We start from the raw sequence: 25,583 nt of genomic DNA, 5'->3' as shown, positions 1-25,583 counted from the left end.
CTACAGCTCCACCTCCCTCTGTTCACTACCAAGGAAGGAGGACACTGCCTCCGATCCCACGTGACAGGAAGTGGATGTTTCAGAACTCTCTGGAGTTTCTGGTCCCCAGGCCCTTCCCTAGTTCCCAGCTCCCCCTGGCGTCAGGTTGACTTCAGGACAGCCACGTTGCGAAGGGAAGGTCGGTTCTATGCAGTGACTCGGTGGCTGGTTCTGTGGGGTGTGGCCCTGCCATGTCTGTGATGATCTGAGCTGTGCATCTGCTCACCTGCTGAACTGTCAGGTCTACCTGGCATGGGGCGGCAAGGGCTGCCCTGTATTCAGGTCCTTGGCTTCATTTCCAACCAGAGTTCAGGAGTGTGTCAGAAATATAGTGAATAGCAATCAGCAAGCATTTTATGCAGAAAGCAAAGATACAGACTCCACAAAGTTTAACTGTGTTTACCATTATATGAGCCAGACCGGCACTGTGGCGCAACGGGTTAACGCCCTGGCCTGAAGCACTGGCATCCCATATGGGCACCAGTTCTAGTCCTGGCTGCTCCACTTCTGATCCAGCTCTCTGCTATGGTCTGGGAAAGCAGTAGAAGATGGCCCAAGTCCTTGGGCCCCTGCACCCACGTGGGAGACCCAGAAGAAGCTCCTGGCTCCTGGCTTCAGATCAGTGCAGCTATGGCCATTGCAGCCATCTGGGGAGTGAACCAGCAGATGGAAGACCTCTCTGTGTGTCTCTACCTCTCTCTGTAACTCTGTCTTTCAAATAAATAAAATAAATCTTTTAAAAAAATATTATATGAGTTGTTTAGTGGAAGGGAAGGTACATTCTAATAAAGGGGAGAAGTAGTAAAGGTTTTTCTGGAAAGTAGGTGGAGTGGCTCCCACCCCTTGTCATTGCTCATGTGGCCCAGTGTTTCCCACCATGGCAGCCATCTAGGTGAGACATGGACCCCTAAACTGGTATGAGACTCGTCCAGGCAGAGAGTCTGTTTAGCTTCAGAGCAAGGGGAGCCAAACCCATATCTTGTAGGTTTTAAAATAATGGGCACTACCCCCCAGGAGGCGTAACTGCTCCCTCCCCATCCCTGCCATGCACTCATGGGGCAGCAAAGTCACCACAGTCCTGAGAATCAGGACACAGGTTGGTACCTCCATTCCCAGTGGAAAATCTGAGAACAGTGGATTGCAGAGTAATATCGGAGCTTAAACAGGTGAGTCCAGTTATCTGATTGCAAAGAAAACAAGACTCAGAACTGGAAATGAAATGGCTAGTGCTGTGGTGTAGCAGGTAAAGCTGCTGCCTGTGGCACTTGTATCCACATGGGTGCTGGTTCCAGTCCCGGCTGCTCCACTTCCTATTCAGCTCCCTGCTATGGCCCGGGAAAGCAGCAGAAGATGGCCCAAGAGCTAGGGCTCCTACACCCATGTGGGAGACCCAGAAGAAGCTCCTGGCTCCTGGCTTCAGATCAGCGCAGCTCTGGCTGTTGCAGCCAACTGGAGAGTGAACCAGCAAATGGAAGACCTCTCTTTCTCTCTCTGTGCCTCTGCCTCTCAGTAACTCTCTTTCAAATAAATAAATAAATCTTAAAAAAAAAAAACTGGAAATGAATGTGGTCAAGGTCCCCTGCTGGCAGCCAGGCACGGGGTTCAAGACCCATCACCTTAAGTGGGCAGTTTTGCCATTACATCCCTTCTCTGCGCTGCTCAAGCCTGCCCCCCAAGCTCCTTTTAGTGTTGATATGTCACCGCCATTACTGCTCCTCACTTCTGTTGCTCTCTTGAATTGTCTGGGATGCCCCTTTATGCAGAGGAGAAGCTGGTCTGGGAGGTGGGCCACCCATAGAGAACAGGCTGGAGTTCATACATACTGCCCAAAAAACCAAGTGACAAATGTGTGTGTCCACACTGGAGTTCCTAAGTGTGTTCTCAGAGGAGGCCAGTGAGAGCCAGGGTCGTTCCAGGGAGTGGGTCAAGGCAAAGCAAGCTGGGGAGAGAGGAGAGCTACTTTCCTGGCTGGGGAGGGAGCAGGTCTCTCAGTAGCTGAAATCCAAGGATTGGGCAGTTTTTGAGTTAGCCCTTCCCAGATACCTGGTTCTAGTTACGGTCACACAGAGACAGCTCAAGGAGGGTAATGAGGACCTGAACCCCCAACTAAAAACTCAGAGAAACAAATATATCTAATTTGATCAGACTTCCATCTGCTTGATTTAGGCAAGAGGTTTATCCTCCCTGGGTTCTCAACTATAAAATAAAGATGCAGAGACACATCCTAGTTCATGCCAATGGAAGAGTTTTATAAAGGATTTATTTGTTTGTTTGAACAGCAGAGTGACAGAGTCAGAGAGAGCAACCTTGCATTTGCTGGTTCACTCTTCCAAATGCCTGCAGCAGCCAGGGCTGGGCCAGACCAAAGCCAAGAGCTAGGAAATCCACTGAGGTCTCCCACATGGGTGACAGGAGCCCAAGCACTTGAGCCGTCATCAACTGCTTGGCAGATGCATTAACAGAGAGCGAGGCTAGAAGCAGAGCAGCTGGGACTTGAACTGGCACTTCAGCGGGGAATGCAGGCATCCCAAGTGGTGGCTTAACCTACTATACCACAGTCCCCACCCCTAGCATTTGCAGTTGTTAGTACTGTAAATGATGTCTCAAATTTCTTCTACTTCTGAAGTTCATTGATTGCATAAAAGAATAAGAAAGTATGTATACACTGTAATTCATATCTGAAGGTACTTTAAAAATCCAAGGAAAACAAAATTAAAAGAGAAGTTAATTTTCATGCAAAAAATTATGAAATCCATGTATAGTTTTTTCAAGGCACACATTTTCCCATGAACTTTTACAATGCCCTTGTATATAATAAGGGATTAAATTATTTCTTTTAACAGGTTGCCATTTAAGGCACAGTTATTCCTGCTTCATACCCTACCACTCCTCCAGTTTGCCTGTAAAATCAATTTTTATACAATAATCAAAAGCAGAGATCATATAACAATATTTTAAGAAAATGTGCGTTATGGAGCCTTGTTCCCTAGTGCCTGTCTTGGGGTGAGTCAGGAGATAGCAAACGTCATTAGAGTGGCTTCTGACGTTGGTGCGTGCAGGGGAGTAGAGGCATGCCCACAGGACTGCAAAGAAAGGAACCTGGGTTCTCGTCTGCCCCTGTCTCTGACCCACCGCCTGACCCCAGGCAAGCCTCGTACCGCTTCCTGGATTCTGTCTTCTCATCTGCTCCCAATCACGCCTGCGGCAGCCTCCATCACCCATACTCCGCTTTCCTGCAAAGAAATTCACACGATTTAACGTGCTATGTTTAGGCATTCGATTCGTTTATTGTCTCTTTTTTCCTTGGTAGAATATAAGTGTTCCACAGGAAAAATCTCTCTGTTTTGGTCACTAACATCTCCTCAAGGGTGGGGAAAGTGCCCGATGCATGGGTCCCTCTCTGGCTAAATAAAGGAATGGAAGAGAATCGAGGATTCTGACCAGATGATCTCCTGCCGACCAGTTTCAGGTCCACCAAGTCTCAGAGGCCTCCTTGTGTCATCCTTCCCCAGATGAACTGCAAATGCTCCCCCACCCCCTGCGTTCAGTACAAGCCACAGTGACCCTGGTTGGACCACAAGGCTTCCCAGGCACTGACGTAAATCCTCTGCCAGCTTCTACAGAATGAATACTTCTCAGTTCCTTCCGCTGGAATAAAGTGTTCCTGATGTGTACTAACACTTGTAGAAGGCACCCACCGAGGCCTTCTACTTTTTTTGTTTACCCAAAGGAGCAAGATGGGCAATTTTTAAATAGGGCCTTCACGGCTACCCAAAGGAATGGCATAGAAGAACTGGGATGCGTTCCTTCTCCTTGAAGATTCCAGTGCTTCAAAAAGAAGAAATCGGGGCGGGTCTCTGACCTAGTGGCTAAGACGCTGCTTGGGATGACCGCATCCCATATTGGAGTGCCTGGGTTTGGGTCTCAGCTCCACTCCCGATTCCACCATCTGATGCACACCCGGGGAGGCAGCAGATGACAATCAACTGATTGGGTCCCTCGCACCCACACAGAAGCCCCGTATTAAGTTTCTGGCTCCTGGCTTCGGCCTGGTCCTAGCCTCAGTCATTGGGAATGTTTTGGAGAGCAAATCAGAAAGTGGGAGCTCTCCATTCTCTCTCTCTCTCTCTCTCTCTCTCTCTCTCTCTCTCTCTCTCTCTCCCCCTCCCTCCCTCCCTCCCTCCTTTTCTCTCTCCCTCTCCCTCCCCCCACCACTATCTCTCAAATAAATTTTAAGAAATATCACGCTGCCTGGAAGAAAGTGATCCTGCCCCAAAGCAGAGATGGATGAAATGAATTTTCCCCCTAAATTTCTGTGTTGCCAAAAGAGACTTAAACACAGCTTGTCCAGTAAATATCAGGATGACTCAGCTGAAGACAGAGCTGGCTGGGTAGAAAGTGAGTCACTGCTTCAATGTCTAAGCCACATCATTACCTGCAGAGAGCGCAGAACAGTCGTTCTTCCCTGCCAAGGAGCAGGAGCAGAGAAATGAGCCGAGTTCAGCATAATGACAGTAACACTAGACTCAAGAAGGAAATGTCCACAATGATCAGAATGCAAACTACAGGGACTGCTGAGTGCAGTGCTACAAACTCTGCCTTGAGTCCCCCTGCGAACAAACACAAATAAAAATGCCACATAGAATTTGCAGGATTGAGGGCTCAGAAAAATTTCGAGAATTCTGGGAAATTGAAAAATGCGAATAAACCTATAGGCGTGGGGCTGGTGTCCTCGCGTAGCTGGTAAAGCCTCCGCCTGCAGTGCTGCATCCTGCATGGGTGCCAGTTCAAGTCCAGGCTGCTCTACTTCCGATCCAGATCCCTGCTACGGCCTGGGAAACAGTAGAAGATGGCCCAAGTCCCTGGGCACCTGTGCCCAGGTGGGAGACCCAGAAGAAGCTCCTGGACATAATAGCATTCTTTACATTTCTGAAAATAACCCTGAATTCCTAACAGGATGTTACTAACCCAGGAAACAGTTTGGCCAGAGTCTCGGGAGTATGCTGACTCACAGACACATCCTAATTTTTGGTTTTCATTCAAGGACCCCACTGAATTAGGAAAATAGCCAAAGGTTTAATTAACTGTCTCACGAGTTGTTAGACAAAAAGATTGGAGCAGAAGTGGTGGGGCTGACAACTAAAGCTCTGTGTGTTCTCCAGACAGATCAGCCATAGGGAGGATTTCTATCCCATGTTCCTCAAGGTTTTATTTCCAAGAAATCATCGGATCGGTGCAGCACGCAGGCCGTGGCAGCCACTTGGGGGGTGAACCATTGGAAGGAAGATCTTTCTCTATGTCTCTCTCTCACTGTTAACTCTGCCTGTCAAAAAATAAATAAAAAAAAATAAAAATATTCAACATTGATAAATTATCTATTCAAACACTACATATGACTGAATATCAAAGTGGTGCGTTAATCTTGTTTTCAGCAAGAAGGGCTGGGGAATGTTGCCTGATACACTGGCATGACAGACGCATGCACTTTCTTCCTGTTTACCATCTTTTGAAAGCCTGACCAAATCTCTACGTTGAGAAGGGAAAGCCCCTGCTCCCAGAGTGCAGGACAGGCTGTGATGCCCATGGTGACCACAGGGAGGAAGAACAATGGCAAGGCATGGGGACACACAGCAGGGGGTGATGGTAGGTGGGGACCAGGGACCATGGGTGACAAAGCTTCTACTGTGAGGGTTCTCCCAGTGCACTCACCCCTTCAACTCGGGCTGCCGTTCCTTTCCTGGCCTCACCTGGTGATGGTTGTCCCTGGCAGCCATGGTGGTTGGCCAAGGACACAGTGAATTCTGAGTTTCCCTCCCTGCATCACGAGTTTCCCCTGAGTTGTGCTGAGCCAGAGATGGGGGTGTCCCTTATCTCCTTTACTAAAATGGGCGATTGGTGTGATTATGGGTTTTACACCACCTGTCCTCAACCCTGATCGCCTGAGGGGTTGAAGCTTCTAGAGAAAGACATCAGGCCCATTCTCATCACCTGGCAGATAGCTGCTCATCTTTATGGTCTCTGTCATGTATAGGCTGTGCAGTTACCTAGCAAAGGACCATCTTTAAAAAAAAAAAAGATGTATTTATATATTTCTTTGAAAGGCAGAATTGCAGGGAGAGAGCAAGATAGAGAGTGAGAGAGAGTATGTGTGTGTGAGAGAGAGAGGTCTTCCATCCCCTGGTTCACTCCCCAAATGGCTGCAGATGCCAGGGCTGGGCGAGGCCAAAACCAGGAGCAAGGAGCTTCCTCTGGGCTTCCCACATGGGAGCAGGGGCTCAAGTACTCCTTCCATCTTCCACTGCTTTCCCAGGGGCATTAGCAGGGAGCTGGATCAGAAGTGAAGCAGCCGGGACTCAAAATGGGCAACCATATGGGATACTGACGCTGCAGACAGCAGCTTAATTCACTGAGTCACAGCCCTCACCCCTCATAATTTTCTTGAACGGACACTATCATTTATTCATTTCTTCCAATAGGTTTCACAAATAGGGACCTTGGTCGTCTCGTGAGTTTTGGTCCGAGTGACACTACAAGTTATTTGGTGACCTAGGACATGACGACTTAATCTTTTCTTGTCCCACTAGAAGTCTTCCCAGATGTCACTGTCATCAGTCTTCATTGTGTTTCAGGAGCATTGAGGAGGGGTGTCACACTGCAGCTGAGAAGGGAGAACAGAGAGAAAAATAAACACACACGGAGGGGTGTGTGCTCGTCACAGTGTGGGACTCACTCCAGCTCTATGGAAACAGGCAAACATCTCACCCTGAGCTGCTCATTCAATTCAGCTGCCCCTGTGGACACCTCCCCTGCTGCTGGGACTACAGCCAGGGCAGAAACAGGCATGAGAAACGCCCTGTGTCCTGCGTGCTCACTCATAGCCAGTAGGGGGCAGTAGAGGGATAAACAGGGATGGCCTGCTGGGCTCCACCTTGGCTTGAGTCTCACTGCTGCCTGCAGCCTGTCCTACTCTTATTTTTATTTTAAGAATTATTTTATTTATTTGAAAGACAGAGTTACACATTGAGAGAGAGAAAGAGAGAGAGAGAGAGAGAGAGAGAGAGGTCTTCCATCCGCTGGATCACTCGCATATGACTGCACTGGCCAGAGCTGAGCTGATCCAAAGTCAGGAGCCAGGAGCTTCTTCCCGGTCTCCCACATAGGTGCAGGGGCCCAAGGACTTGGGCCATCTTCTACTGCTTTCCCAGGCCACAGCAGAGAGCTGAATCAGAAAAGGAGCAGCCGGGACTAGAAGCGGTGCCCATATGGGTGCTGGCGCTTCAGGCCAGGGTTTTAACCTGCTGAGCCACAGCGCTGGCTCGAGTAGTATTATATTTTAAATTGTATCTATGAACTACATTGGACCTGTTCTCTTTGTATGAATATCACAGTAACACGAGTACTGATGAGAACAAAGAAAGGTAAGTCTATCGGGTGCAAATCATTCTGAAATCCTTATGTAGGAGTCTTCAAAACTGGGTAAATGGGTATTACGAAAAACTGCAGATGGTAATTTTTTGCGTCAACATAAGCATCTTCTAATTCAAAATTTCCATGAGCTTTTTGAGATATCCTAGTATTTCCAGGAGGTATTTACGAGGTACTTATTGAAGTGATGAATTCTGGGAGGAGGACCCGGATGTACAGAGATGGCGATCGCCGCCTGTGCACCTGGAGAGCGTGGCGGCGCCACTTTGGACCGAAGTGATCTGAGTCCGGAGGAGGCGTCCTCGGTATTGCCGTGGAGGGTTTCCCTGTGTGGGCCTGGCATGACGCAGGATCAAGAACCTGTGTCCTGACTTCCTGTGACTGTGACATGACTGTCTCCCTCCACGAGAAGGCCGGGTTCCCAGGCTGCACGTTTTGAGAAACCGGGAACGCGGGATCCCTGCCCTTGCGCGCCCTGGTTGCACAGATGGTATCTCCTGCAGATAAGCTGCCCCTCCCACAAGGACCAGGTTCCGGGTGCGCAGGCGTCAGGCACTGCTGCTCTCCAGTCGCAAACAAGGAGGCTAGTCTGTACCCTTCGGGGCGACACTCCCCACAGATCTTTCCTTTGAGTTTCCTCTGCCTGGCTCTCCTCGGTGTGCAAGGAGTTGACGGACTGCCTGAACGGGAATCAGCCACCTGCATTCCTGACCTTTCTACCTCGGAGCCTGCGGATCCGAAGGAACTGTGTTTCTTCACATCTGGTTGCCACCCACCCTTCCTAACGGCTGTCCCAGGCGAGCTTACTCCACGAAAGTAGACGTAATATCAAGGTCAAGATTAGTGTGTACTCCTGCTTATAAAGCTACCCAGCGCGGACTAGAGAAAAATCAGCTAGCGACCAACTTTTAGTTGCACTTTGGAAGCCTACGGCAACAAATACAAACCTTAGACAGTGAACAATACAATCAAAGATATAAACTGCGTGGCTAATGATGCAAAACACACGTTACCCAGTTATAAACGATTCCAGTCAGGCAGAAATTGCTTTTCTTTATGACTAGTGTAGGTCCAGTTATAAGTAATTAATTCAAACCATAAGTTAGTTTACATTAACTACATTTGAAATTAAAACTGAATAGTATGTAGAATGTTAACATTAAATGATATAAAATATGGGGCAACATATGAAGATCTTGGTCTTAAGAGCTTTCAGGACCTGTCACGAGAAACACTGTTCCTCCATGACAGGCTTTATTTTAAACCAGAAAAGATAGGCCTAAGGGTACCGGAGTGAAACTACTCCTGGAATTTAGAGTCTTCCACCCTCCTGTGAATGACTAGCCCATAAGTTGCTCAAATGCACCAAAAAATGCATAAATTTAGGTAATTGCCACATAAGGAATAAGGAACTCATCTACATGTGTATGATGCATGTACTTGTTTACTCCAGTGTATAAAAATGCTGGGAGGGGAGGGACAGGGCTTCTTGCCTCAGCACTGCGCTACGTCCTATGTGCCCGTAAGAGCCCCAACTAGCTGGTAATAAAATCCTCTTGATGTTGCATTCAGCATGCCTTTTGTGAGTTATTTTGGGGAGGGTATCATACCGGAAACAACACTGGTTGTCTCCTGATTTTCTTCTATTGCAAGCTGAGAAGTTTGAAAGGAGTCACACACTCTAAGTTTGACATTGATAGTGAGTCTACTTTATTTGAATACAGACAAACGTTGGGGATCAAATGATTTGAAAGTAGATGGTCAGTCAAATGAGAAGAAAGGCAGGTACACGCTACATGAGAGGCTCCAAGGAAGAAAGGTCTTCTATGAAGGTGACACACGCTCCACACCTTTCTTCAGCTGATCTGTGAAATACTTCCATGCTTCGTAAAACCAGGAAGGAACCACTGTAACACAGAGAGGAGAGAAGCCGTTGACAGCGCTGCACTGAGGCTACAGAACAGAGCTGTTGTTTCCACTTCCAGGACAACGGCAGTGCCTCTGCCACTCAAGTCACAGCAGTCAGAGTCCCCGAGACCCAGGACCTGCGGGAAGACCAACAGCCCTGCAAGAGGACGCGACCCAAGCAACCAGAAACCCTGAGAGGGGCTGAAACTGTGCCACGAAAAGGATTCCTAGATGTCCTGTCTCCCTAAGACATGCAACAAGCTTCTTGTGAAGGGGGGTTAAGGTGCAGATTCTTGATCTTGTGCCCACACAAGCAAACCCTGCAGCTCAGTAACGACAAAGCCTCCTCGGGACTTCCCTCACTTTAATACAAATCGGCACCTCCCATGCTCTGCCTGCACACAAACGGCTACTCACTGTCTCTGTACATCTGGGTCCTCCTCTCAGAATTTCCTACTTCGAAATGTTGGCGTAAGAATGAAACCATACGTTATACACAAAATAATCATCTCAGAAATACTAAATGATTCCAAAGAGTTCGTGGAAACGTTACATTAATAGATGTTTATTTTGGTGCAAAAGATATTAAAATTTGTGCACACACTTTTCAAAATACGCATTGTCCAGGAACTTTCTGAAGAGTCCTCTTTTCTATGGACTTTAAAATGTTTTTGCACTAAAATAAGCTTATCTTTTAATTCCATTTTCCGGGAACGTGTTAAAGTGCCCTCACAATCTAAAATTGCTTGAGTTTAATCGGTGTGGATGTAGACAGGAAAACAGAGCAGATAAGTAATGAGTAAGCCTGGAAGCCAAGCCTGAATCTTGACTTTCAAGGGCATTAAATACTCTCCAAATGCACTGAAGAACCCATAAAGTAGCTGACCCACAGTTTCCCCCATGAAATATCCAACAAAAAAAGTTGTTTTCCAATTTTTAGGAAAGTTTGCAAACAAAGATGGCATTCGCTGATCTTACCTTCCCCAACAAGATGCATGGACAAATTTGTTTCCTTTGGTCTTTGCAGAGTAACTGCTGCTAAGAATGAAGCAGCACAGCCTGTGGGCTGCAGTGAGACACAAGCCAAGGTGGAGCCCAGAAGACCATCCCTCAGGGCATCCCTCTACTGCCCCCTACTGGCTATGGAAACAAAGTGAGAGAGCGCGCAGAACACAGGGGGTTTCTCCTGCCTGCTCCTGCCCTGACAGCCACAGTCCACCCTGACGTGGGAACCAGGAGCACCCTGGAGCCTCATCCAGAAGCCCATTAGGCCTGCAGTAGAGGTCAGTGCTGTGGCATAGAAGATAAGCCTGTACCTGCAGGGCCAGCATCCCATATGGGCACCAGTTCAAGCCCCGGCAGCTGAATGCTGCTCTGCTTCCGATCCACCTCCCTGCTAATACTGGGAAGGCAGCAGGGGATGGCTCAAGTGCTTGGGCACCTGTCACCCATGAAGGTCCTTGATTGTGACACCAATGAGAAGGAAATGAAGAAACATGATGGAATCATGGCAAGAGAGAAACATGCAGAAGTTCCCATCTTTCACTCCATGTTCTGGGAGATGACGTCAGGTAGTAACAACAATTGTGAAGTCCTACATTTTGCACCTGAGCTTCTAACAATGATGATGGCATGGCCTTGCTGTTAATTAGGTGGTCCAGTGGGCCAGCATGGGGGAGGAGTTGATGAAGCTACCACCTGAGATGGCGGCATCCCATATGAACAGCAGTTCAAGTCCCTGCTGCTCCAGTTCCAATCCAGCTCCCCACTAATGTGTCTTTAAAAGCAGTGGATGATGGCCCAAGTACTAGGATCCCTGCCACCCACCTGGGAGAACAAGATGGAGTTTCAGGCTCCTGGCTTCAACCCAGCCCAAACTAACCTGTTGCACACCTGCTAGAGTGAACCAGTGGATGAAAGAGTTTCTCTCTCTCTCTCTTTATCTCTCTATTTCTATTTCTATCTCTCTCTTTTTCTCTTCCCCTACAATTTTGCCTTTCAAATAAATATATAAATAAATAATTTTTTTAAAGTAAAAAGATGTCCCATTACTAGATATGTGCACAACCCATACATGATGGAGAGCATAAATATGAGAGCCCACCCACTAGGTGATGAGAGCGGGCCTGATGTCTTTCTCCAGAAGCTTCAACCCCTCAGGTGATCAGGGTCAAGGACAGCTGGCAATGAAACCCATAATCACACCAATTGCCCATTTTGGTTAAGGAAGAAAAGGACACCTCCATTTCTGACTCGGCACAACTCAGGGGTAACTGGTGATGCAGGGAGGAACCTCAGAATTCACTGAGTCTGTGGCCAAACAACATGGCTGCCAGAGACAACTGTCACCCAGGGGAGGCCAGGAAAGGAACGGCAGCTCAGAAAGGGGTGAGTGCAATGCGAGAACCCCCACAGTAGAAGCTTTGTCACCCATGGTCCCATGGTCCCCACCCACCATCGTCCCCGCTGTGTCCCCATGCCTTGCCATTGCTCTTCCTCCCTTTGGTAACCATGGGCATCACAGCCTGTCCTGCACTCTGGGAACAGGGGATTTCCCTTCTCAACGTAGTGATTTGGTTGGGCTTTCAAAAGAAGGTAAGCAGAAAGGCTGTCCACGTATTTCGCCAAAATCCTCATGCTGCAAAATCAGGCAGCTTCTTCACAGCCCTCCTTCTGATAGCATGAGTGAATAACCTGCTCTTCCTGTAACTCCATTTCAGAGACTCAGTGTTCTGTAATAGGTAGGGTATAAATACATGGGTTATCGATGATTAATCACGTTTTAGAATTAAGAACGTGGCTTCCCTGGAATCTCCCTAGACCTTCATGATGTCCTGGAATTTTCTCTCCCAAGAATGAAATATTTCAAACATTGAGCCCATAAGTTATGCAGATGACAGGATGACGCAGATGAGCAATCCTAAACCCTCACGCTCCTAGTGACCCCACTCACACTCAAAATGCCGCTGCTTATTTCTCTTAAGTAAACCGATCTAGATGAATGCGGAGTTGGCAAGTGTTCCTTAGCGGGAGCGGGGAAGTGCAGGTTCAGACTTACCTTTAACGTAGTTCACGAAAGGGACGGGGCTCTCTTCCTCTAAATGGAAAAGAACAAGAGTGGGAGGTGAAGAGAAGGCCAGCTTGTGGGAGGAAGAAAGGGGAATCTGAAGTCTGACTAGGACTCTCACAATTAAGAGGAAGCAGAATTACACATAACAGACGCCCCCTACCCCCCAAGGATCACATAAGATATATATGGTAACATTTCTGAAAATAATGCTAATGACATTCTTCAACAGAATCTTGCTGACACGAGAAACTGGCTGGTTTCCTTGGAGTACACCAACTGACGGGAAGGTTTGAATTCAAGGGCTCCACTGATTAGGAAAATCTCCAATGTTGAGTCAACTATCTTATGAGTTGCTAGACAAAAAAATAGACTGCGCCAGAACTAATGGGGCTGACTACAAAAGCTCTGTGTTTCCCAAAGACAAATCTGCTAGAGGGAGAATTCTAGGTGCTGCTCCTCTGAGGTTTAATCCAGGAAACATCTTTACTTACGAGCAGACACCGGCATGGTAGACAGAGCAAGAAGGGCCAGGAGAACCAGGAGTTTCATAGTGGGGAGCGCAGGGACGGAGGAACTATGGCAAAGGAAAGCAGAGCTCCAGAGCCCACGAGGAGGTGAGCCACCCTCTTGCAGGAGGAATTTCAGCTGCTACCAAGGCAGAGCGCACCAATCAAAAGGCGCCAGGTTGCAATCGGGCTTGGAGATGCCAGATCCACAGGTGACCAAGGCAAACAGTGAGGAGTCACAGCTTCAGTCAAGCTTGGAGATGCCAGAATCCACACAGGTGACCAAGGCAAGCATTGAGGATGCGCAGCTCAGCCCCAGGTCATTGGGAAGGTCATGCATCACACAGTCTAGGGCAGACTGAAGGAAGAACAGAGACTGAGTGCCTGTGGATACCACACTCCAGGAGTCTTGAAGACCACATCAGAATCTCGCTAATGTGGGGGCTGACAACTCTCAGAAAGGAAAACTTCTCCCATTACTGAGTCCATAAAGAGGAGCGACTTTATGAACACTGCAGTAAGAGTCTGAAAACACGGAATATGGCCCTCTCTTCCCCAACGCCCGGCTTTCCTAACCATTCACTCAGCCAATTCCCCAAGGTCTAAAGCATTTTCTCAAATCCCACTGGTAATCTTTTCTACCTTGCTTCACTGTTCTCAGAGCTTTGCCATTCCTAACAGACAGGTTTATAACCAGACTGGAATTATATCCGAACATGCTTTTTCTTCCTCTCCTTATTCTTGCTAAATATATCTTACCCAGTACAACTGGATTTTTGGTTTGGGGTAGGTGTTAGATCAGCTGTTAAGATGCTACCTCGGGTGTGCATTCTACGTGAGGTCCCTGGTTCAACTCCCAACTCTGCTTTCTTCCTATCTTTCTACTGACACACACCTTGGAGGCAGCAGGGGATGGCTCCTTTATTCAGTTCCCTGCCACCCCTGGATTGGATTTTAGGTGCCTGGCTTTGACCTGGGCTGGCCCTGGCTGTTGTGAGCATTTGGGGAGTAAACCAACAGACTGAAAATCAATCCCTCACTCTCTCCCACTCCAGACTTTGCTTTTCAACTGAAGTGAAAAGTTTAAAAAAATTCTTTTTTAAAGACTTGAATTATGAGTCTCAAATAAATCTCCCAAGTACACCAACCTGAACTCCCACAGGTTTCACACTAATTTGCTCAATTATCCCAACTAAGAGATCTTGCCTATTGTTGAGTTTTATTGATATTTTAGAGGAAATAGATAATCAAGATATCCACAAAGAGGAGAAAGTGTGCTAGACATCTATAAAGTAAGCAAGGTCTTTCACAGGTAACAGGTAATGTGTGATTGCTTGAATGTTCTTAGCCGTCTCCCCTAAGGAGGAAGATTGTTGAACATATGAAGTGTCTGCATTTCATACTCTAGAGTTGTGCACTGGTTGAGTAGTTATTTCCAAAATGCATGATCATAAAACTATAGATCCTGGGCTTATGTACATAAGCAATCCGATGATATTTGGCCAAGGTCATTACATAAAGAAAGATTGTCCCAAGAATAAATAATAGTCTGTTTGCATGGCTTTCCAGCTGTAAAATGTTTTCATTGGATCGCTTGCTATAGTTTACTTTCTGATCATTTATCTCCAGGAAGGAAGTTATTAGCCAAGTTAGTTTTGCTTAATTGATTGAAGGACTAATCAGGCAGTAATAGAAACACAATGTCCACCAGGAACTAATTAGCTATAGACTGGGTACTTAGTATCTTTTACACTTTTCCCGTATGTTTGTATTCCACATTATGTTGTTAATTGCACTGGACCATATTGTCACTGTAAGTTTCCAAAGTGCAACCATAACATTTGTTTTCTGAGCTCCCTGGTAATAACTGAGTAGTCTCCTAGGAGAAAAGAACAGTTGGGTTTTGCTGTTGCTACAGAATCGTTTTTAGATTTGAGTTTCAGTAGGCTTGTTTAGAATAGAAGGTATGGAGAGAAAGCAGGCACTCAGGTGAGAAGAAAGGCGACCACATCCTAGCCCCACAGACTCAACAGCAGAAAGGTGAGTGCGTGCCCACGACTTGTTCCAGATCAGAGACTTAGCAAGCCTCCTTCAGGGCTGGGGTAGCCCATGCAAATCAACCTGCCACAGCAGTTGGGAAAGATGGTCCCGACTGTGTTCCACCGAAGGTTACAGCACAAGGCCTCCTCGTCTCCTACCTGCAGAGGAACAGCAGGTGCACACACCATTTCACCCGTATATTTAAAGATGGACAGAGCATTAAATAAACTGAAATAAGTGGGCAGTAGAGTGGAACAAAATCTCAGACAACTTCCAAAAATTACTTCCTTCCCAAGTCACCTAAAAATTTTGGGTATTTTATTCAATTATCTTCTTGGAAAAGTCTTGCAAACATTTTAGTTAGTAATTGAAATATATAAGAAATTTAATATAACAGAGCCAGTATTAGCCTTTGAGAAATGAAGTAGTTGTTGGAGACTTCATCTCCATTTCTGTTCATTTCAGTTCAGTGACTCTCAGGATCTCTTGAGTGGGAAACACAAAATAGACGGTTGTTGATTTTTTTCTAATTATTGTCAATATTGATTGGAGACTTCATATCTTTCCTCTTAAATTGTAAGACAATAATTTTTGAAATTCAAAGCATCCTTGAATTTCTTATACAATACCTAGAGTCTCAGCTATTATACTTTAAAAATAATTACTGCAGCAAAAATACAGGATTGGAATTACATCAAACTAACAGATCCTGCACAGGAGAGGAACAAATCAGTAGAGTGAAGAGACAGCCAATAGTTCTGTCGAAAATACTTGCAAATCATACATCTGAAAAGAGTTATCAAAATTACAGAATGTACCCAAGCAACTCGATAACCAGAAAACAAATAACAAGATTTTTAATGGGCAAAGAATCTCTATAGACATTCCTCAAGAGAAAGCACACAAAAAGGCTACCAGGTCTCCAGAAAAATGTGCACCGTTACTACTCATCATGGGAAGAAAATAAAAGGCACAGGGAGTTATCACTTCATAACTGCCAAGATGACTATTCTAAAAGGGGCAAAAAATAACAAGTGCTGGCAAAGAAATGGAGAAAATGAGAACCCTCTACAGTGATGGGAGAAATGTAAGTTAGTAAAGCTACTAGGAAAACCAGTGTGGAGTTTCCTCAAAGAAATCAAAACTAGAGGTGGGCACTGAGACACAAAGTGTCGCTCCCCCTCTTCGTGGAGGAACGACACAGGACCCTGCGCTGTTCTTTTGTCTGCTCGGCCCTTCCCGGGTTTGCTGCTGGTTCTTCCCGGGTTGGCTGCCGTCCCTTCCACCTCCGTGGAAGGGCGGTGCCCCCTGCCACTTTCCCCACTTCCGCGGGGGAGCGGCACACCACCGGCCGGCTCTCTCGGGGGCTGCTCAGGTGTTCCTTCAGATAGATGTTCCTGGTGCACGTTGTCTCTCTCCTCCTTTATAGTCCTCTTCCACCAATCCCAACTCTGCTACCCACACGCCGAGTACGCTGCTCTCCTCCAATCAGGAGCAGGATCAGCTCCTGCAGGTTACTGGTCAAACTGGAGGCAGCTGTGTAAAAGCGGTTTACTCCTCTCCCAGCGCCATATTGTGGGAGAGCAGATGCATAGAATAAGTCTTAATTCCAGTAACTTAGTCTAGTCCGAGTTGCTCCCCACACAAAGGGTTAAGCTGCCACTTGGGACACTCACAGCCCATGCTGGGGGTCCTGGGGTGCAAGCCTCCCTCCACTCCCAGGCCAGTTTTCTCCTAAGGCACCAGCATAGCAGCAGATAATGCCCTCAGCTGGCTTCCTGACACCCATGTGGGAGACCCAGATGGAGCTCCTGGCTCCTGGCTTTGGCCTGGTCCTTGCATGGCTCCCGTGGGTATTTGGGGAGTGAAGCAGAAGATGAAAGAGCTCTCTCTCTCTCTCTCTCTCTCTCTCTTTCCCTCTCTCCCTCTCTCCCTCTCTTTTTCTTTCTCTCTACCTCTCCTTCTCTCTCTTTCAAATAAATAAATTAAAAAAAAAAAAAAACAGAATGGTGATTACCAGAGGCTGGTTGAAGGGGGGAGAATGGAGCGATGTTGATCATGCAGGATAATGTTTCAGTGTGAAAAAAAATCTCACCAGGAGTAGATACACTTAGAGCTTGTGAGTATGAAGAAAATTGAAAAGATGTCTTCGTAAAAATCACAATTTACTTACTTCCTTATTACTTACTATAAGGGGACAGATTTCAAGTATAATGATACTTCCCACCCATCCTCCTACCCCCTCCCTCCCTCCCTCTCACCCTCCCACCCCTTCCTTCCTTATTTTTAGTTTTTGCAATGGCATACCTCCAGTGACCTCCGTGTCTCAGAGACTGTATAAAATAAAATGACACAAGAAGGCGCTCTGCGCCCCTGGGACACATTTTCCTGGTCCTGGTCTCCTGGTCTCTAGAAGTCCTTGATGTCACCATCATACACTCCTCGGTGGAATGCTCCACAGGAGGGCCTGAGGAGGAGCCTCCGGACACAGCTGGGGACGGAGAACAGAAAGCAAAGAAACAGACATGGAGGGATGCGTGCTCAGCAGCGTGTGGGACGACCTGCAGTTCTGTGCAATGTGTTCATTGGCACATCCTGAGCCACAGCAGAGAGCTGAATGCAAGAGGAGCAACCGGGACTAGAACCCAGTGCCCATATGGGATGCTGGCACCACAGGCGGAGGATTAACCAAGTGAGCCACAGAGCCAGCCCCAGAGATGCCCTTCTTAGCTCCCACCTTGGCTTGTGTCTTCCTGCATCCTGAAGCCTGTCCTAATCACCTTTAATAATAATTCTGCTGCAAAATCCAAAGGGAGTCCAACATTTGTCCCCACACCTTGTCCTGGAAGGTCAAATCAGTGAGTTCTACCCTTCCTTTGAAAAACAAGCTAGATAGACACTCCGGCCTCAGAATCAACCCTTGCAGCATTCAGATTTGGCTAAAAGGCCCATGAGAGTCTCACAGGCTTGGGAAGCCATGACACGGTGGCAAAAACAGCCTCATTGAAAGATCCTGGTGAACAAGACCCCAGCAGAAGGAACAGGCCATCAAGGAGGGAGGCGCCTTTCTCCAAAGGGAGGAAGGAACCACCACTGTGATATGGCCCTGACTAAACAAGTTCAGACTCGGTGAACTCAGGGGCTTCCATATTCTCGACAGCTCATAGCAAGAGCCTCGGGTGATTGCTGACGCCATAAATAAGAGTGCCAATTGTTAAATCTACAACGGGAGTCACTGGGTACAGGCTCCCCATGTAGGATCTCTGTCCTTAATGTGTTTTACTATGAAACTTAAAGACAACACTACTAGTCGAACAACACCCTATACCTTGTGCGGTTGTGTGAGTGCAGCCTGTTGAAATCCTTGCTTAGTGTATACTAAGTTGATCTTCTGTATATGAAGGTAATTGAAAATGAAACTCGATGAAGGGTGGGAGGGGAGAGGGAGTGGGAGAGGGGAGGGCCACGGGAGGGAGGGAGGTTGGGGGGGGAAGCCACAACAAAGAAAAGTTGCACTTTGTACTTTCACATTTATTAAATAATAAAAAGAAAAGAAAAACATGCTATAAAATCAAAACTAACTTTAGGATGGATATTTCTTGAGAAAAAAATGGGCATCAAATGATTTTGAGGGTGTTGTTAGGCCATATAGTAGTTTTATTTTTTTTAAAGATTTATTTATTTATTTGAAAGTCAGAGTTACACAGAGAGAGGAGAGGCAGAGAGAGAGAGGTCTTCCATCCGATGGTTTACTCCCTAATTGGCCGCAATGTCTGGATCTGCGCCGAATCGAAGCCAGGAGTGGGGAGCTTCTTCCAGGTCTCCCACATGGGTGCAGGGGCCTAAGCGCTTGGGTCATTTTCTACTGCTTTTCCAGGCCATAGCAGAGAGCTGGATCAGAAGTGGAGCAGCTGGGTCTCGAACTGACACCCATAAGGAATGCCAGAGCTTCAGCCAGGGATTTAACCCTTGTGCCACAGCGCCAACCCCACCTACTTTTCACTGTAAAATTGTGGTTTATCTCAGGCTTGTGTTCTGGGTCACAGTGCTCATTCTGCTGGGAGAGAGCTTGATCTTCCTAAATGCACATGGCTGCAGGAATTCTGACTGCGCATCCCTTTCTTGCCATGAATTGAGTGGCAATGAGCACCTGCTGGTGACGTGCAGGTGGGAAATCAGGAGGCCACGTGCTGCATCCTTCAGTGGGACACAGTCAGCCACATCTTTCCCTCTGGGAGACAAGTTTACTTTCATGCATTGCCTCGGCACTGAAGGCCATCGGGTGAAATCCCGGAGCTGGGATCAGCCATGTGAACACACTCATCGCTTGGGGCCAGAATGCACTCACTTTTCTTCTGCCTACCTCCCCTCCCTATCTGCAGTTCTGCACAAACTATCTACATGCTAATAATAATTAGGGGGGGGAAAGTCAGCAACATCAAAACAAGAGAGTGTTTCTTTTTTTTTAAAGCCCTACACAATTAAGAATGCAGACATCTCAGAGAGTAACCAGTTATGGGTACAGTTAGGAAACTGACAGTAATAATATAAGGCCAACACAAGCAACAATGTAGTCAGGATTATAGGACCTGTGTGAAAGGGGTAGAAGATGCTAAGTATCTGGGCTATAGATGATTTGCTTCTGGTGAAATTCTGCTCTTCTCTCTGCCAGATTGATTAGTCAATTAAGCAGAATGAACTTGGCCAACAACTTTTTTCCTGAAAACAAATGATCAAGAAAAAAACTATTGCAAGTGATCCAGTGTAATCATTTGACATCTGAATATCTGGATAAATAGAATATTATTTAGTCTTGTGGCAGTCTTTATTTATATAATGACCTTGGCTGGAAATCCCTCATTTAGACACAGAATCTACAGGTTTATGACCATGGATTTCTGGAAATGACTATGCAACCAGTGCACATCTCTGGAGTGTGAACTGAGATGTCTCCTTACTTCAGCACTCTGCTTCCTGAGGGGAGACGGTTGAACACCATTCAAGAACTCACCTGCTATTCTGTGTGGAAAATCTTGTTTGCTATATGGATGTCCAAAGTATTTACTCCTCAGTTGTCTGTGTTAATCACAATATCAGTAAAAATACTAGGTAGGACCTCAGAATTAAGACAGTTGAGTTGAGCACTGGGAAACATGTGCAAGTTCAATCTGGTATACTTGGCATGATTTGTTTGAATTCTATAAATCAACTATTTTTTAAATATATTTACTTTTTTTCCCTTTACTGGAAAGGCAAAACCAGAGAAAAAGGGAGACACAGATGGTGATCTTCCACCCACTAGTTAACTCCCTGGCTCACAACAGCCAGGGCTGGGCCAGACCAAAGCCAGGAGCCTGAAGCCCAACCGAGCTCTCCCACATGGGTGGCAGGGACTCATGTACCTGCTGCCTCCCCGGTGTGTATTAGCAGGAAGCTGGATCAGAAGCAGAGTGGTTGCTCAAGCCAGGCACTCGGGTATGGAATGTGGGTACTCCAGGCGGTGTCTCAGTTGGTGAGCCAGACATTCAACCCAAATCCATAACTCAGATCTTACTGGATAAGGATTGTTTTTTTAAAAATATATATTTATTTATTTGAAAGCAGAGTTACAGTGAGACAGAAGCTGAAGAGAGAGAGAGAGAGTCTTCTATCTCCTGGTTCACCCCCAGATGGCCACAACAGCCGGAGCAGCGCCGATCAAAAGTCAGGAGCCAGGAGCTCTTTTTGGATCCCCCACATGGGTGCAGGGACCCAAGGACTTGTGCCATCTTCTACTGCCTTCCCAGGCCACAGCAGAGAGCTGGATCGGAATTGGAGCAGCCAGGACATGAAATGGTACCCATATGGAATGCCAGCACTGCAATTGGCAGCTAACATGCTACGCCACAGCACCAGCCCATGGATAAGCATTGTTTTTCACAAGAATAGAGAAAAGAAGGAACACTACATGCTTAGGGTAATATTCCAGCTGGCTTGTATTTCTCCTGGCAGGAATGGCAGAGCTCTGAGAAGAATGAAGCAAGGTGGGGATGGAGATTAGTGGAATCTGAGAAAACGTGCTGGGCCCTAGGGAACCGGCTTAGTGAACTGATGAGGATTCTCAGAGTGGGGAAGAGACCAGATTCCATTTTTTCTGACTTGCGTTAGCAGATCCCATAAAGTAACTCCTCTTTCAAGGGGCCACAATGAAAAACAGGTGTCCTGCAGGAGACTTCTCAGTCCAACGTGTAGGCAATTCTAATGCGGTTTTCCAAGACTCCCAGCCTGTGCTGTGCAGATACACGCTCTCAGTTCTTCCATGAGCACTGGGCTTTGTGACCTTCCCGAATGACCTGGGGCTGAGTAGTGCATCCTCAGGGCTCGCCTTGGTCACCTGTGGTTTCTGACACCGATGCGTCTCCTCCTCCTGGGCGCCAGGATCTGTGCTCCCTGCTGTAAACTCTTGGTCCTCCTGACTCCATTCTGGTGTCTGGCCAGAAGTAAAGAAGCTTTCTTGGAAATACAACCTTGGCAGAACATGGGATAGGAATCCTCCCTATGGCAGATCTGTCTTCAGAACACACAGAGCTTTAGTAGTCAGCACCCCACATCTGCTCCAATCTTTTTGTCTAACAACTCCTAAGACAGTTAACTAAACCTTTGAACATTTTTCAAATTAAACGGGGTCTTTGAATAAGAACCAAAGATTAAGATGTGTCTGTGAGTCTGCATACTCCTGAGACTCTGGCCAAATTGTTTCCTGGATTAGTAAAATCCTGTTAGGAATTCAGGGTTATTCTCAGAAATGTAAAGAATGCTATTATGTCCATTTGTGTGGGTCGGGAGGGTTCTAGCGTGTGTAATTCTGCTTTGCCTTAACTTGTGAGAGTCCTCTTAAGCCTGCAGACACTCCCCCTCCACCCGAGTGCCCTTCCCTCACCTCCCACTTTTTTCTTCTTCGCAGAGGAAGAAAGCTGGGGCTCTTCATTGCATCCATTAAGTCAGGTGAGCCTGACTCTGCACTCCCTAACATTCCCCTAAGGCACACACACTGTTCCACAGTTCTCCACAACAGTCAACCTGCTAGCGACACAATCAGTGACATTGGGAGCGGGAGTGGGGTCATCAGAGAGTGCAGGATAGGCCTCACCACTTCATTGACTGTGAGTGTATGGGGCGAACCCTGCATTCATTTCTTCCAACGCTTCATTCTCCCAAGGGAAAATTCTAGGGTGTCACGAAGCCCCTGGAAGAATCCAGGGAAAGCCATGGTACTGATCCTAAAAAAAAAAATTCAGCGTTGATAAATTATCTATTCAAAAACTACGTATGACTGAATATCAAATTGGTTTGTTAATCTCGCTTTCAGCAAGAAGGGCTGGGGAATGTTGCCTGATACACTGGCATGACAGACGCATGCACTTCCTTCCTGTTTACCATCTTTTGAAAGCCTGACCAATCTCTACGTTGAGAAGGGAAAGCCCCTGCTCCCAGAGTGCAGGACAGGCTGTGATGCCTATGGTGACCAAAGGGAGGAAGAGCAATAGCAAGACATGAGGACACACAGCAGGGGGTGATGGTGGGTGGGGACCAGGGACCATGGGTGACAAAGCTTCTACTGTGCGGGTTCTCCCAGTGCACTCACCCCTTCAACTCGGGCTGCCGTTCCTTTCCTGGCCTCCCCTGGTGACCGTTGTCTCTGGCAGCCATGGTGGTTGGCCAAGGACACAGTGAATTCTGAGTTTCCCTCCCTGCATCACGAGTTTCCCCTGAGTTGTGCTGAGCCAGAGATGGGGGTGTCCCTTATCTCCTTTACTAAAAACCGGTGTGATTGCCAGTTTTATTCCCACCTGTCCTTGACCCTGATTGCCTGAGGGGTTGAAGTTTCTAAAGAAAGACATCAGGCCCATTCTCATCACCTGGCAGGTGGGCTCTCATCTTTATGGTCTCTGTCCTGTGTAGGCTGTGGAGTTACCTAGTAATGGGCCATCTTTTTTAAAAATATATTTATTTGTATATTTCTTTGAAAGGCAGAATTGCAGGGAGAGAGTAAGATGGGGGTGGGGGGGGTCTTCCATCCCCTGGTTCACTCCCCAAATGGCTGCAAAGGCCAGGTCTGGACCAGACCAAAGCTAGGAGCCAGAAGTTCCTTCTGGGATTCCCCCATGGGTGCAGGGGCTCAAGCACTTGGTCCATCTTCCCCTATTTTCCCAGGAGAATTAGCAGGAAGCTGGATCAGAAGTGGAGCAGCCAGGACTCAAAACAAGTACCCGTATGGGATGCTGACGCTAGAGACGGCGGCTTCACCCACTGAGCCACATACCTGGCCTCTCATTATTTTCTTGTGAGGACAGTATCAATTTATTCATTTCTTCCAATAGGTTTCATAAATAGGGACCTTGGTCGTCTCGTGAGTTTTGGTCCGAGTGACACTACAAGTTATTTGGTGACCTGGGACATGACGACTTAATCTTTTCTTGTCCCACTAGAAGTCTTCCCAGATGTCACTGTCATCAGTCTTCATTGTGTTTCAGGAGCATTGAGGAGGGGTGTCACACTGCAGCTGAGAAGGGAGAACAGAGAGAAAAATAAACACACACGGAGGGGTGTGTGCTCGTCACAGTGTGGGACTCACTCCAGCTCTATGGAAACAGGCAAACATCTCACCCTGAGCTGCTCATTCAATTCAGCTGCCCCTGTGGACACCTCCCCTGCTGCTGGGACTACAGCCAGGGCAGAAACAGGCATGAGAAACGCCCTGTGTCCTGCGTGCTCACTCATAGCCAGTAGGGGGCAGTAGAGGGATGAGCAGAGATGGTCTCCACCTTGGCTTGAGTCTCACTGCTGCCTTCAGCCTGTCCTATTCATCTTTTTTTTTTTTAATTTTAAGAATTATTTTATTTATTTGAAAGGCAAAGTTACAGAGAGAGGTGAAACAGAGCCAGAGAGACAGAGAGAGAGACAGAGAGGTCTTCCAGCTGATGTCTCACTCTCAATGAATGCAATGGCTGGAGCTGAGCTGATCCGAAGCCAGGAGCCAGGAGCCAGGAGCTTCTTCATGCAGGGGCCCAAGGACTTGGCCCATCTTCTACTGCTTTCTCAGGCCATAGCAGAGAGCTGGATCAGAAGAGGAGCAGCCGGGACTCAAACCAGCGCCCATATGCGATGCCGGTGCTGCAGACTGGGGCTTTAACCCTCTGCACCACAGTGCCAGCCCCCTCTTCATCTTTAATAGAAGTTCCACTGCAAAGACCAAGGAAGTGCAACCTTTGTTCACACACCTCGTTGTTTGTGCACCCTTCCTTTGGAAAATTTACCAAAAATTGAAAAATCGTTTGTGATGGATGTTTCTTGAGTAAAAACATGGATCAAGTCATATTGAGGGCTTGTTTTTGTGGCCTATGGAGAATATTTTATATCAGTCAGCATCAAGATCCATGGCTGCCTTACAGGCTTACTCATTACTTATCTGTGTTGCTTCCTTCTCTACCTCCATATCAATTTATCTCAAACATTTGTTAGCCTGGGAGGGCGCTTTAAAAAGGTCATGGAATGAGCTAGCACCGTGTCACAGGAGGTTGACCATCCACCTGCAGTGCCAGCAATCCCACAGGAGCACCGGTTCTAGTCCTGGCTGCTCCTCTCCCGATCCATCTCTCTGCTGTGGCCTGGAATAGCAGAAGATGGCGCAAGTCCTTGGGCCGCTGCACCCATGTGGGAGACCTGGAAGAAGCTCCTGGCTCCTGGCTTCGGATCAGCACAGCTCCGGCCATTGCAGCCAATTGGGTAGTGAACCAACGGCTAGAAGCCCTCTCTCTCTCTTTCTCTGCCTCTCCTTCTGTGTAACTTTGACTTTCAAATAAATAATAAATAAAATCTTTAACAAAAAAAGAGAGAAAGAAAAAGAGTGGAACAGAGGGAAGTAGTATTTATTCTTAAGATTGTATCTAAGAACCACATTGGATCTGTTCTCTTTGTATGAATATCACAGTAATACGAGTACCATGAGAAAAAACAAAGAAAGGTAGTCTATTAGGTGCAAACATTCTGAAATCCTTATGCAGGAGGAGTCTTCAAAACTGGGTAAATTGGTATTACGAAAAATTACGGATATTAATATTTTTGCGTCAACATAAGCATCATCTAACTCAAAATTTCCATGAGCTTTTTGAAATATTCTAGTATTCCAAGAGGTATTTACAAAGTACTTATTGAAGTGATGAATTCTGGGAGGAGGACCCGGATGTACAGAGATGGCGATCGCCGCCTGTGCACCTGGAGAGCGTGGCGGCGCCGCTTTGGACCGAAGTGATCTGAGTCCCGAGGAGGCGTCCTCGGTATTGCCGTGGAGGGTTTCCCTGTGTGGGCCTGGCATGACGCAGGATCAAGAACCTGTGTCCTGACTTCCTGTGACTGTGACATGACTGTCTCCCTCCACGAGAAGGCCGGGTTCCCAGGCTGCACGTTTTGAGAAACCGGGAACGCGGGATCCCTGCCCTTGCGCGCCCTGGTTGCACAGATGGTATCTCCTGCAGATAAGCTGCCCCTCCCACAAGGACCAGGTTCCGGGTGCGCAGGCGTCAGGCACTGCTGCTCTCCAGTCGCAAACAAGGAGG

General features: G+C 47.2%; 1 long non-coding RNA gene across 4 annotated transcripts in view; it reads right to left on the bottom strand.

Annotated features, from left to right (window-relative positions):
• Nucleotides 1-9,150: 9,150 nt before the first annotated feature.
• Nucleotides 9,151-25,583, bottom strand: part of LOC103348286 (uncharacterized) — a 160,124-nt gene continuing 143,691 nt past the window's right edge. The window contains exons 1-3 of one of the 4 annotated variants that reach the window (XR_016216124.1): nucleotides 12,934-13,413; nucleotides 12,431-12,469; nucleotides 9,151-9,371 (exon numbers count right to left, since the gene is read on the bottom strand). This is a non-coding gene — a long non-coding RNA (uncharacterized LOC103348286). The other 3 variants (XR_001793426.4, XR_016216108.1, XR_016216134.1) reach the window with 3 other exon arrangements.

The sequence above is a fragment of the Oryctolagus cuniculus genome, chromosome 11, assembly GCF_051225735.1.
Source record: "Oryctolagus cuniculus isolate XC-2025 breed Fujian yellow rabbit chromosome 11, ASM5122573v1, whole genome shotgun sequence".
Lineage (NCBI taxonomy): Eukaryota > Metazoa > Chordata > Mammalia > Lagomorpha > Leporidae > Oryctolagus > Oryctolagus cuniculus.
Note: the sequence above shows the minus strand (reverse complement) of the source record. Positions and strands in the feature narration are given on the sequence as shown.